A 14,774-nucleotide genomic window follows, 5' to 3' on the forward strand; every position below is an offset into this window, starting at 1 on the left:
AATCGTAATTATTTGCTAATACATTTGTATAGAATTCAAATTGTTTGCTACGTAGTCCATTCGCGTTTTGATAATATACAGAAAATTGTTTATTTTGAGCACTGCTTTTGTTATCAGATTTGCTGGGGGGATTAACAATGCAGCAAACTGAGTCATCCTTCTGTCAAGGTCGCCCCTTTCCCCTTCCCCGAGACACAGTTGATGCTCTTGTTTTTCTTGGAGGATGAGAACTAGAGGGTTGATTGTGGGGGGTAACTGGTTCACTCACCTGTGCTTCGGAATGACATTCCTTTGCCACTGTTGCCATCTCCGGATTCTGATCCTCTTTTGGACTCCACACACTTACTGCGGTATTCACAGACACTTCACTATTATTCAGACGCACTTCACTGTTATTCACACGCACTTCACTCTTCGCAGCCTTTAATTCATTTAGTGTGTAAGGTTTGTTGTCTATATAGAGTTTATCAAACCGAAGCCTAACGTTCTTTCCACGAGATTTCTCCTCCTTTAAAAACATGTTAAGTTCTCTTCGAGTCTCTCGAACGGCTCTCGAAAAGTCTTCCGTTATAACAACAGGAGAACCTTTTGCACGAAATGCATTTTTTAGAATTATTGTTTTGGTCTTATACGAAGAAAGTTTAGCAATGATTGGAGAATTTTGACCCTTCCCTAAACGATGTGCCCTTTCAATATCATGCGAACTAAGTTCGATTCCCAATTGTTCCTTGCAGAATGCTCTCACTAAGTTTTCAGATTCTTCCCACGTTTCATTGGGTTCTCGTCGTATGTTACGGAATATAATGTTGTTTCGTCTCGAGTGATTTTCCAGTTTGTCGATAGTTTCCCTATTTATTGCGATCTCCTGCCTTAGCATTTCATTGTCCTTCCGTAAGTTAGTTACTTCCTCCACTACATTATCCATCTGCTTCTTGAAATCTCCTACCACGTCATACAGTCCCGTAATTTTCTTATCCATTTCTTCTAATTTCTTGAATAAGTCGTCCGTTGAATAAGGCCCAGGGTTTGTCTCGATGCCGCTAATAATTAGGAGAATCGCTACTACCGTAGTTACACTTATTGTCACACCAAACGCAGCGTCATAGCACGGACCGGTTTCTAGTTTGCAACACTGCCCACGAGCGATACCTTGAAATAGGCCTATTCTTGCTCTCCAGCACTCCACACCAACACCCATATTTCACACCTGACTGATTTCTGGAGCTCAAGAAATACACGTCCGTCACGTACGGTGTCAGAGCAATGTGAGCCATATTGCTTCAAAATCATTTAAAAACAATATTATCATAGAACATATTTTTAAAATTGAATGGGGGTGAGAGTAGAGTGGGGAGTGAGGTTAACCTTTTATTCTTAACAAATTTTAACCCGAAGCTGTGGGAATCATCATAATCTCCTCAAGAAACTACACACAATGTTTTGTCAAATGATCGTTAGGAAGTTTATCCTGCAAAGTTATTTTCTATGTATCTGTTGTAATGTGGGATGAATTTGATCCCATTGACCCTCTTATATCTAAAAGATTGCAACACCAAACAAATGTGAGGCGAATTTGATCCCATTGACCCCCTTATATCTAAAAAAAAAAAAAAATTGCAATTCCAAACAATAGAGTTATTTCATAAAATTGTAGGAAGTTACATACATGGAGCGTGATCATGCATAGCTTAGATTTTGGTTTTACGAAAGTTATGTGGAATAATCAGACACATAAATGCAGATCGAGTTGGATTGTAGAAGTTCCTTTCGCTCACTTCAATTATTTTCCAATATTCTAATAGCAATATCATTGTTATTATAAAACCAACAGTATTTTTACTCTTGCTACTAATTGCTGTAATATCGTATATATATTCACATATGGCCCTGCAAATATAGAAAATTGCTCTAATTTTCTGCCTTATGTATGGCAGATGCATTTATGTTCCTAAGAACTGATTTGGGTATGAGAAAAACTCGGTTTCAGCCAATGTGTTACCGTGCTTCAAGCAGTAGATAGTCACCCCATAAAACTTATAATTTATGTTTTAATAACTAGTGGCTTTTGTTTCACATCATAATCTTATGATTGAATTGCAAACTATAAGGATTCCATTGTGAAACAGTTAGTGATAGATAGTTCGATTTCAATAGATCGAAGCAGGAGCCCATTCTTTGGAAGTTGGATGTCTATTGAGAAAAGGAATGTAATTTCGGAACTTTAAATTCATATTAAAATTAAATTTCTTGCTTCCTTTTACTGAGGGTAAAAATGTCTGAAAAGGTAGGGGGACGGTAGGTAGCGGCATGACGTCACACCGCCCCCTGCCTATTTTGTTCATTGTGTAATTTTTTAGGGACTGGAGGGATGCCGTACATATTTTTGGAGGCTGACGGGATGACGTAACCCACATTCCCCCTCATTTTCCCCCCTGATTTTACCGTTTATGCATTAGGGTAATCAATATATGAACAGAAGTCTTATACTTCCGGGTTTTGTACGAAAACGGTGTTGGGGATACAACATATTCTTGAAACATTAAATCCATACCAACAAAACAAATTTCCAGGTCTCTCATCACTTTTCTCTTTGATATCTGTTCACAGAAGACGAAAGAGCTGTTCTATGAGCTCTCATATACTTACACATAACCAGTGGCGTATTTACGATTTTGTTTCGGGAGGGTCTTTGCTAACTTTCGGGGGGTGCTTTGCCTGAAAATGTGAAAATTCTGCAAGATATTTCATATACTTTACTATAGTAAATAAGATTTCGGGGGGGGGGCTTAAGCCCGGAAGCCCCCCCTAAATACGCCACTGCACATAACTAAGTATGTAGATCTAGAGAAAGTAACAGAAACATTTTTTTTTACATGAGAATTAATTAAACGATACATACAATGTGCGTATACGGTACGCTATAAGAATCAGACTACAGCGATTCCCTGACAAATATGTATATGCCTCTCTTACATCGTTAAGTTGCAATTCGTGTAACAGAAGGAATACATGGAGTTCCATACTGAAATATGCAATGTTGTTAGTAGCTATTCTTCGGTTTTGTAATATTAACATTATTTATTGCGTTTTGATATAAATTCTATTGTAATTTAAAACGATGCAACGATGGTATATTTAAGAGTAATTCATTGTAAAATTTTATAGACTTGTCATAATTTTACTGGTAAATCTTACAGTTTACGTTTATTAATGATGTCAGCCATTATTATTATCAATATCAGTCTTCTGCAGTTCCAAGTGGATTTTGCATAAAATCAAATACTTAACTTGTATTTTTTAGTTCAAGTGCTGTATGACACATAGCTTATGTTTAACTTTTTTAATTACTTCTCCTATAACCGCTAACCAAGTATGGATTATATTGCCTAATTTCTTGAATATGATTCAAAGTTCTGTTTTTTTTTTTTCATATTTCTTTTTAGGTGACTTAGGACATGAATATTCCGTTCCTTGTTTTCTTATTTGCGAATCTCATAGTCATTTACATACAGTTTCGATACTGTAAAGGGATGATAGACCTCGTATAAAATTGTCTCATGCTCAACCGTAATCGCATAAATTAAAGAAAATCTGAAATCTTTAAGTTTTACGTCCCTCGGTTATGCCGATTAGGCTAAAGGTGATGGTGATGATGAGAAACGAATGAAAGATGGAATGAAGAAAGTAGGAGGAAAGTGGAGAACCCAGAGAAAACCCACGCACACCTTGTTTGTCCACCATAAAGCACGCTTGGCCCGAGCGTTGATGGAACCAGTGACCCCATGCACCAGAGGTGAACGCTCTACCACTGAGTTACCGCGACCCCATAACTTAAAGACTTTAGGGTTGGTAGTAGAACATAATTTCTATTTTATCAAATAAATGCAGTAATTTGATACATCTAATGATACTATGAAACGTATGTTCGCTTCATGATTTGACTCCAATATAAACTTTGTTATTTGATCTGTAGTACATGAGTTAGGGGATATGTCAGCTACGTATGAAACTTACAGCAATGAAGACAAAGCAGAAAGTTGTTATATACCGGTACAATGATTAAAATAAAACAACTGAGTTGAGCATATCTGTGAGTAACGACATGACTGTGCACGCCATATGAGTAACGGGTAAGGAAGGTTAAACTTTATAGATTAGACCAACTTGTCCAACAGTATCGAAGGCTTATGCTATATCGAATAAGTCGAGGGCAAAAAGAAAATTTTAGCTACATTAATTGGTCACAAATCATGAAAATTTCGACAGATGATGGATCTTATTTGGATTTGAATAATATTACTTATGTTTTTCGTGCATAATTTTCATTACGTTGAAAAATAGCTTTTAGTTAAAAGCACTGTCTGAAGTCGAAGAGTCTACTTTTGTTACTTAGTATAAATCAGAACATAAAAATATATAAAAGGAAAATAATATGGTATTGATAGGATTTCTAAATAATTAACGTAGTTGAACTTAACCACTACAAGCTTCGAAAACCAAATTAACTCATTTCCAAATTATTATCTTGTTTTCTGTTGGATCAATATTGTAGCTTCATATTAAACAACAATTAGTACCATCTGTTGACAGTTTCGCATCAATTTTATGTTAAAACAAGAGAAATGAAAACAGAATAAATTATTGTAGAGAATCTTTAGTGACTCATAATACATTTTAATTTTGGTAATTTAGAAATGTTCTTCAGAAACATGCCTAGAACCAAACAAACAAATTCATAAGTGGGATTATGATTTGTTAATATGTAACTAGGAAGATGAAAGTTGGAGAATAAACTTCTCGTTAAAATAAGTGGATCCATTTATAGCGTTTTTCAGAATTCCTGTTTTAAGTTTTTTTATATATATTGTAGCAAACATACAGCCGGAATGGGCTGAATTATACGTTTTATGGAAATAATTTAATTATCAAGAAAGCGATACTTCTTCAAGGAAAAGAGAAAAACATCCGGACAGTATTGTTATTTCAGAATAGACGCGCTATTCAGGGAACACAAGTCTAAATTCAAAAACAGATACACGGATGTCCTCCTAAACCATATACTTTCTCTTGGTTATATTGTAATTCAACACAGTCTAGTAAACACGGAAACTATCCCGTATAAAAACTAACAGTTAGAAAGTTCAGTTGTCCATTCTTTGTCCATTCTTATCAGTGTATGTTGAGTGAATGCCACTCATTCTGCGCAGCGTAACCTCTATGGACCACGACTGATATGCACCATCACTGATGTTGAGTTCGACGCCCAGAAGTCCACGAAGGTAAGTTGGCCAAGGTCCCAGCCTCAGATGACGTCCAGTTCAAGGTGACCTTTAAGGAAGACGTCATGTTCCGAGCCCAGATCCTAATAGGAAATATATCAGAGACGGCCACGAGCGGGAACGAAGCTAGGACATCAGCGTCCAGAGCCGAGCAGCGACCGGAAAGTCAAGTCTGCACGACAGCACCCCACGCATCACTCTAAAACGGTTGAGTACTTTGAATAGTTGGTACCTACCATAAGCTGTTCTTTATCATTATGTTACTTTGATTAAAGGGCACATCCGAATAGAAGTAGAAGGAGTTCAAAATTTTAGCCAAACATACAGAATCTCATGAGCTCATCAAGTTAGGTAGATGAAACTTGGTATGTAAACTCCTCGTTAAAAACAAGTTGACACGTCTCTTTCCGTTTTTTTAAAAAAATCCATTTAAAGGGAGAAGGAAGGCATTTTCTATAATTTGTTTCTTTACATTTTAATTGACGTTGTGATCGCGTTACGGGGAAAGGTTTGAACAGCTTGAAATGCGTTTTTCAATATAGCTAGTACCTATCTTAAGCTAGAATTTTGACATACAACTTCATTTAAATTCCGCATCCTAAGGGAGAAGCGGGTTCGAAGTTTTTGTCAAAAATAGAATATCTTATGGAGTTTTCTTTTATAATTACCCTTTCCTTGATATGCGTATCTAATGGGGAAGAGGAAGTTAAAATATTTTCCGTGAACCTAATTCTCCCCGTGCAAAGAACAGGCATTTCAGCTATATGGAATAAAAAGCAATGCGACTACATTTCCTTTGTTTTATAGTACATGCTTGCGTATTAGTACAAACAAGTAATACCAGTACCATGTCTTTCTCCATGTGTCAGTTAATTACAAATTGAAAACGCTTGAATTGAAAAATGAAAATTACTAAGAATATTCCCCTATCTTCTCAACACTAACTGAAATCAGATGGTGAATTCCAGTATTCCTTTTACATATCTGACGTACCTGATGTATAATACAGGTATTGTACGATTAATTGTATAATCCTTTTTAACAATGCAAATTTGCAAATCAACCAAAAAATTAATTTCCTACATGTCATTTCCTCCGAAAAACTTTTTTATTTTAAAAAGAACATCCATTTCATAAAACCGTTTTTATCCTTGGCTCCTGAACTTGAGATACTATCCCTGGTGTGTTTTGAGGGAAACTAAAGAAATTTTCAGTCAGGACGGCTGGCTCAGGGACTTGAAACCTGAGCGTAATAGGCAATTTTATCCCTATTCTATATTTTATAAAATTACCTATCTCTTTGTTATTTGGTTATTTTGCAAAACTGTCTTCGCCTTTCTTTCTAGAAATCGAAATATAAGAGAGTGTTATGCAAAATGTGTCTTACAATACGTGGATGAGGCTTCACGATTGATTGATTGATTGGTTTTAAGTTTAGCGTCCCTTTCAGAGGCGAGGCTATATGAGACTGGATCTATTGATTAACGTGGAATCCGAACCACATGAGCTTTCGCCGGGGATCAAACCCGGGTCTCCCACGACAAAGGCGCGTACGAGGCTTCACGAATTTCCTGGGTGACCTTTTTATTATTATTTATTTTAAAGTTAGTCCATTGTCTCATTGTTATGCTCTGAGTATAAAAGAAATGCGATAATAGGATGAATGATAATTGTAGCATGACGAAAGTGGGAGGAAACGGGAGAACCCCGAGAAGACTCATGTACACGGTGTGTTTTCACCACAAAGCCCACTTGACAGGAGCTAGGATCGATTCAGGAACGCGCGCCAGAGGTGATCCACCGTGGCCCCACTATTAAGTTTCCTATGTATATACAATAAAATATGAATGCCTAAATTATATTTTAAGTAGAAATACATCGTTAAATGTACGTACAAAATGTAATAAAACCCAATTTTGACTAACAAAACCAAGAATCTAATTTCTCACAACCTTGCTTACGATCCTAAGAAATAATAACAAAGATGAACTTGTGTGTAAGAATTCCTCGATAGAACATGCAATGTGAACTCAAATGAGGCACTGAATTGCTTTTATTTTTCTCAATCGATGATAGAAGCGAAAGAAAATATGGTAATCGTAAATAAAAACTGAATTAGAAATTTCAACGGTTTTACAAGTTTCATAGCGCCTACATCCTGAAAAAGTTATTTTCAGAACTGTTTGTTCATGCATTCTGATGTATGGTCACTTGTCTAGAGGCCTTTCTCTCTCTCTCTCTCTCTCTCTCTCTCTCTCTCTTTTTTTTTTTTTTTTAAGAAATTGACGGGTTTTCATAACATTCTCCGGGGAAGTCAAATTTTCCTCTTACCCCAAAAATAATGTTTGCTTACCACATGATGAAAATTAAAAAATAAAAATCAAATTTCTTGAAATAGGATCTAACGATTTGCTGAATATTTTCATTAACATATACACACTTATAATATGGTAGACCTATAAGTAATTTTTATGGAAAGTCCAGAAGGAATAGTTTACTCTTGGGGTTACACTATTCCTTCTGGATTTTCCAGAAAAATTATTACCGGTAAGTTCTCGGAAAATTTTCTCAAATACGACTTAATGTCCATATTTCATAAATAGACATTTCACTACAACCTTACAGTATGGTATAAATAGCTAATTTCTTATTCCAGAATATGCAAGGGATAGCCTGCTGTTAAGGATGATTTTTTAAAAAACAAATCTTCGAAAATGATGTAGGAATTATTGTGTCATAAATATATAGTTCAGTAATAGTTGTAGCATTAGAGGAAGTCTGTATGATTTAAGAAACAGGAGCGAGAAAATTTATTGCGGTGGCCCTTAACTTTCCTTTTCTTTATTACTTCTTCTATTAGCAAATGCCGTACATGATACAGAGTGTCCATAAAATACTATGATACTTTAAAGTGGTATTACGTCGCTTTGAATAAACGTATTTAAATGAAATTGATCACATTTGAAAGAAAAACTCAAATATTTTTGTACATGTCAACAATAACAACAATGTCAATAATGGAAGGGATCAAACACATGAAAAGTAAATTCACTCATGTCTACGATTAGTCGATATGATTAGTCGATATGGATGCATTGTTATATATTTAGCGGGCAGTTGTTGTTTCTGCTGGAGGTCACTTGTGAAGCTTTTATGTTTCTGTACTGTTATGCCATTATATATTAATGTAAATTTATTTCATTTCGTTGTGTTGAATTGTTATTAAAGAATACATTTTTAGGAGTTACTGCGACCCCGCAAGAACGAAGTTGGTGTGTTTTGGATTATCACAACACGCAGAGTCTGGTGCAGGCGTGCTTTTAGGCGAAGCTTTATGTGATTACGTAAAGGATTGTGTCTATGTACTTCCATTGCCTCAAAACCTGCAAGAAGTGCAAGTTCGTATTAGTGCACTGAGAAAAAAAGGACTAGGACTTCCGTGTGAATACATCGTATTTACGCGGGTGCGCTCCTTAAGTGATGCAATTTCATGTATAAAAGTACAGCAGGTGGGAACACCATGCCAAGTCAGGAGTTCGGCGTCGTGCTAAAAATATCTTTCCTCTCTTTCCTTCTCACAGAATGATATGAGGTCTCATTATTCTCGTAAGGTAGGGAGTCACAGATTTAGAAAGAACCAAGAAAGGACACGTCGTAGGAAGGTGGTAAGAATATTATATACGTAAGTTACCATCGTCGAAATAGGTATGGCCTTAATTCTACATTTGAAATTGTGGTCCCACAATACAAAATTTTCGCTGGACGGTGGTGTAGATCGTACTACGGATGAAACAACATTACTTAATATGGTGACACGCGTAACCTGGTAAAAACAGCATTTACATGCCGACTGGATTATGCATTTTTCTCCGTGTGCTGCTATCCAGTCCATTTCATCAAATATGTTGGAGCGTGTGCGGCGTGAATGGGAATATTGTCTTAATGTCTGCATTGCCACTTGTGGGGCCCACATTCATTGTATATGAGATATAGTGAAAGGTATTTGAGTTTTTCTTACAAATGTGATAAATTTAATTTAAATACGTTTATCCAAAACGACGTAATATCGCCTTAAAGTATGATAGTATTTTTATGGACACCCTGTATAAGGATCATACCTTTTTTATATTTACTTTCACGTCAGACATTATTTAATATATATATATATATATATATATGGGATGTTTTATATGACGCACTACAGGAGGTATTCTCTGCATAGAGATATCATATATGCTTCCATTTCTTCCTTTTTGAATTGTTGACAGAAGTCTGTAAAATTGCAGCTCGTCATATTGTCTCTATTAGTGGTTTCTTTCTCCTTGCTCGTTAGAACAAACAGACCAATGTGATAACACTGAGGAGATTATTACACTGCCCTCGCTGGCTTCAAAATGACTGTTATTACCATGTGTAGACGCTATATGAAGAACTTCATACAACAATATATTTGCAGTTATGGGAGATAGTGGACCATAATATGTTTATTTTCTTCAACCAAATATTAATATGAGTTTCCATTATGAAAGAATATTTCCATCGTTCAAATGTGTTTTTCTAAGCTTAACTTCACGCTTCTAAGCTTAACTTAGAAACGGTGATGCAGCTATTTAGAAACCATCACGAAACTAAATATGGAATTCCTCAATTTATGAAAATGAATTTGCTTTTAAGTAATATGTATTAACTGGTACGAAGTCACTTTTATTATTTATGCATTATTAAGGTGGTTTATTCACCTAATAGGCATAGGCGGATCCAGTGGGGTGAAGGGTCCACTCCAAGGCAAGAAAGTGCTGCTAAAGCCCGGCTCTCTTCATAAATAAAATTGAAGTAATTCTAAGTAGATCTCCCCCCCCCCCACCAGAGTCAGTCTTGCATATACCCTACAGTTGCAGTACGTTTAATCTCTTTTCAATGCATTTCTTTATAGGAGAGTTACAATCTTTACAACAATTTAACCAAATCTAAAAGAAGAATTTCAAACCTTGCGCAAAGATAAATTAAATCAATAATGACAGAAGAATAATTCGTCCAAGTTTTATTAATTTTATTATTATTATTATTATTATTATTATTATTATTATTATTATTATTATTATTATTATTATTATTATTATAGTTTACGGTCTCACGATTACATACAGAGGCTAAAGGAGACGGTGATAATAGATAAGTTTAGAATTACTATTTTTATTTGCTGAATATCCGAATAGATAGGCAGACTGTTTGATATTCATAATCTCAGGGGGCGTGACACAGTGGTTGAGCCCTCATCTCTGATGTAAGAGTCCCCAGTTTAATCCCAAGCTGTATGGGTTTGTGGTGGACAACTTTGTATCTGGGTGTTTTCTATTTTATTAATTCTTTTATAAAATATAATGTAAATGCTTTTCCTTAATTATCTATTTTCTTTAGTCCATAGAGCATAATCGTAATATATGCCAAATACACTGAAATTTTTTTTTCTCCTAATATTATTCTCAACTCTAGGCGAGAAAGTGATATTCATCGTGTGTTAGATTTGTCCCCTAGAAAGATTTTCCTAGATATAGTCATTGCACTTTTCCCAAGCACCAAAATACAAGAAGGAATGTAATGTAACCTAAAGAAGAAGTAACATCTCAAGAGTTTATACGTTTGTACATCAAAGAACCTACATATGAGTATTCAAGTAAAAGAAAATAATAATAAAAAGTCCTCAGAAGCATATATTCAAAAGGTCCTCGTAAGCGAACACATGATCCCTCAAATTGTTTTAGCACTGAATTTAATTGCATACATGTCTCTTGTGTACTGGGTGGCGTGGCGTGGCAATGTGTACGGGAAGCTTTAAAAACCTCTCTCTCATTTTATTGCATTTCGCTTTGGTGTGGCATGCAGTAGTGGAAGAATAGCTTGAAAAATATCCCAACACATGAAACGGGCGTTTATTTTCAGACAATCAAGATGCTGGGAATACTCGCTGGTCGTAAATGACAGAATGGCTCATAATACATAAAAGCACTTAATTTGTGAACGCATCATATAAACAGGATGTCATGTTAGCGCTGGTTTTCGTGTTTTGGAAATAAATTTTAGAAGAAACATGGCGAAAAATGAACATTAATTTTGTAAGCACACTTTTTTTTTGGCCCTTTCTTTCTCATCTCGCGTTTTTCATTTCATAGTTTAGATAGTATACGAAGTAATATTGAACGATACTCAAAGACCACAGATAATAAACTTTGGTAGAATGAAGATTTCTGTGTTTCTAAGCAACTTATAAAAACAATAAGATGACTTTTAAAATTTTAATATCTTCCATTTTTTCGATATGTTTGTGAAAGCTCTATGGCCATAAGAACAAATATACGTATTACTATATAAATAATACCAGGTCTTCCTCGAAACTATTGTGTGTTAGCCTTAAGGAAAACCAGTCCCTAACTGGTAAAAGTAAACAAAACAAAAGGGAAAAAGCTTACCCGCTAATCACTACAGTACTCCTTCACGCTGTTTATAGGGAACCGAGGTTACTGACCGCGTTGTTGCCGGCTCTTGTATGTTGAAGTACTTTTCTTTTTGTTATTTGAAACTCATACGTTACAAATAATCATTTGTAATAATTATAGTTATTACAATTGCAGAACTATAACTTGTTAAAGTTCTAAGTTTATGAGCAGAGCTGACGTTTCTGTTGTTGCAGAGTCTTTGACAACAGCACCTCCAATTCACCATGTGTTCTTTCCAATTGTTAGATCCCAGATTTCCTCAACTGTACAGTAAGTGAAAAAATTTTCTTCTTTGATGAGGAAGACACAGGATCGATTCGCTGTGAGAGTTCATACTATTCTGATCCCAACTGTATTTTACATTGATATGTAATAATAGTTAGACTTCAGCTCTGAAATGAAGAAAAATTTGATGTAGCATTTTAATGTAATCTAATCCAATGTCATTTTTAACAGACGATTCCGTCTGATATAGGATTAATGCTGGAAAGGGACGTTAAACTCAGACCAATTATATGCTGGAAAGGGGCGTCAAACCCCCCAAAAATCAATCCAATTTCTCTTTTAACAGCAGATCTCGTCTCATACAGGATTATTGCCGGAAAGGGATTAAACCCCAACCAACTATCCAACTTTCTGCCAGTTATAATCTTTAAAAATTGTCATTTATTATTAAAAGTATGTATTGAAGGCAGAATATTCCTCATTGAAAGACTACTTTTAAAAAATGTTAGAATCTTAATTAAACAAATTTTCGAACCGTAGTTAAAAATAAGTAAGAACATTATTGATAAATGAAATACTCATGATAATTGAAAGTCATAATTATGAACAAATTTGAATAGTTTGATATCTACCGTATTCTTTTCAGTACCTACTGAAATTTTCTGTAGTTCTTCAAAATTGTATCATCGGCTGGCTGACATAATGACGTATCTCTATTTTCTTTTTGAAATTTAGATGCTTCGCTACATCGATTTAAGTAAAGGTATATATATAAGTTTTCTTATGTAATGTACGTACGTGTGTTACTATTGAGTTTCGAGGTGCGGCATTTTGTGAGGTGATAAGTATAATAATAAATACCTCGAAGTGGCAGTAACTGAATTTAAAAGAACGAGATACATCAGTTTGTCAGCCTGTCAACGACCTGATGAAAAGGCAAGACTGAAGGCAAACAAAGAGGAAAGACTGAAATTGATGAATGGTGTTATGGGAATCACTCTTATTTCAAAGAAGAAAAAATTAGGGAAGGGCCACATTGTGTAGGAACTCAAATGCCCTTGTAACAGTTGTCGATTGTGTGTAATTCTTACGATGCCGAATGACCTTGAAGTGATTCAAATACTGTACCAGGTTATCATAAAATAAGTATCGCTGTTCAGAGAACCCTGGAGACGTAACCACTTGACAGAATGCAACCAAATCTGGTAGGAGTACATTTGGGAACATGCAGAAGCGATTGGTGTAAAAACAAACAAACTTAGTTCCCATTTTCGCTACCAGAGGTAATTGTAGCGCTGTACAACACCAAATAAGTGCAGCATGGAAGAAAAACGACACTAGTAATGATAAATGATAAGAAAGGCTGTAATTTTCCCTCCTCTGGGTCTCGTGGCATTGATTACTTACGTTATTAGCACCCCTGGTCAGTGGCGGAATTACGGGGGAGGGGCCCTTTGAACTGAAGCGTATCTTTAAAATTCTTGGATATCTTACAAAAACGAAGTTAAATGTTAGTCTTTCCTGTGGTCCCTAAGATGCAAGCTCCCTCCAAAATTCCGGGAAAAGATTAGTGTCAAATCTCGCCTCCAGAGGCTATTGTGTTTCTGTTCAGTATTAAGTACGGTGAATGTGGTATGGAAAACAAATGATATTGATATTCAATGAAAGAAATGCCGTAATTATGCCCCAGTGCAACGCGTGGCATTGATTTGTACTCCTGTTAATAACCCCGTGGTGTAAGGGTGTGTTATGAGCGTTGATGATGATGTGAACGTCCCTGAGCAAGGAAAATGCATGGTGACTAGTATGGTATGAGATGATGATGGCCTTCTAAGGACTGGACTTACAGGGTAACGTGGAATCCGACTCACGTATGTCTTCAACGGAAACCCAACCTGGGACCTCTTGAACACAACACAAAGAGTGTGGGAAGAAAACAGAAGCAAAAATCGGATCACCATCTACTCACTTCTGCCACATAGTGGCCCTCAAACCCGTATCACTGAAACACATGCAGGTCTGAATAAGCGCCTGAAGAGGTAATTACAGTATTTCTTATCATTTAGCATTACTAGTGTCGTTTATCTTCCACACTGCATTTACATGGCGTTTACAGCGCCACAATTACCTCTGGTGGCGAAAATTGGAACTAATTTTGTTTTCTACACCTGCATATTCCCAAATATGCTCTTACCAAGTTTCGTTGCATTCTGTCGAGTGGTTACGTCTCCAGAGTTCTCTGAACAGCGATACTTATTTTATGATAACCTGGTATTTACAGTACTGTGTGTAATTCTTCAGCCGCCAAATTTTCTTATAGTAATTGTCGAGTATTGTATGTAATTCTTACGACGCCAAATGACCTTGAAGTGATTTCGAATAGCCCTATTTACAATAGCGTGTGTAATTCTTTCGGCGCCAAATGGCCTTGTAGTGATTGTCGAGTACTTAAAATGCTATGTGTAGTTCTTATTGTTCGCTGACGCTATATTAGATTCGGACCTATAGTTTAATATGAAATCCAACAACTATAACACCTAGAAAAAATTGAATCGTTGAGTTCGAAAACCGGTCATCTCCATCGAAGCTAATTTGAAAGTAGTGACAGACAAAACTAAATTAGTCAACATGCATCTGGCATGTAGGGCTGTTTTCATTTTCGGACAATAGAATAGACAGTTTTCTACTTTGCAGAAATGGAAATAACCCTATATGTCAGATACATATTGATTAATTTATTTTTTTGTCACTCCTCTCAAATTAGCTTCGATGGAGA

General features: G+C 35.8%; 1 protein-coding gene across 2 annotated transcripts in view; it reads left to right on the forward strand.

Moving 5' to 3' along the window:
- Pde6 (phosphodiesterase 6) overlaps positions 1-14,774 on the forward strand; it is a 557,480-nt gene that overhangs the window by 130,542 nt on the left and 412,164 nt on the right. The window lies entirely within an intron of this gene.

Source organism: Thermobia domestica, chromosome 12, assembly GCF_964235325.1.
Source record: "Thermobia domestica chromosome 12, izTheDome1.hap1.1, whole genome shotgun sequence".
In the NCBI taxonomy this organism is placed as follows: Eukaryota; Metazoa; Arthropoda; class Insecta; order Zygentoma; family Lepismatidae; genus Thermobia; species Thermobia domestica.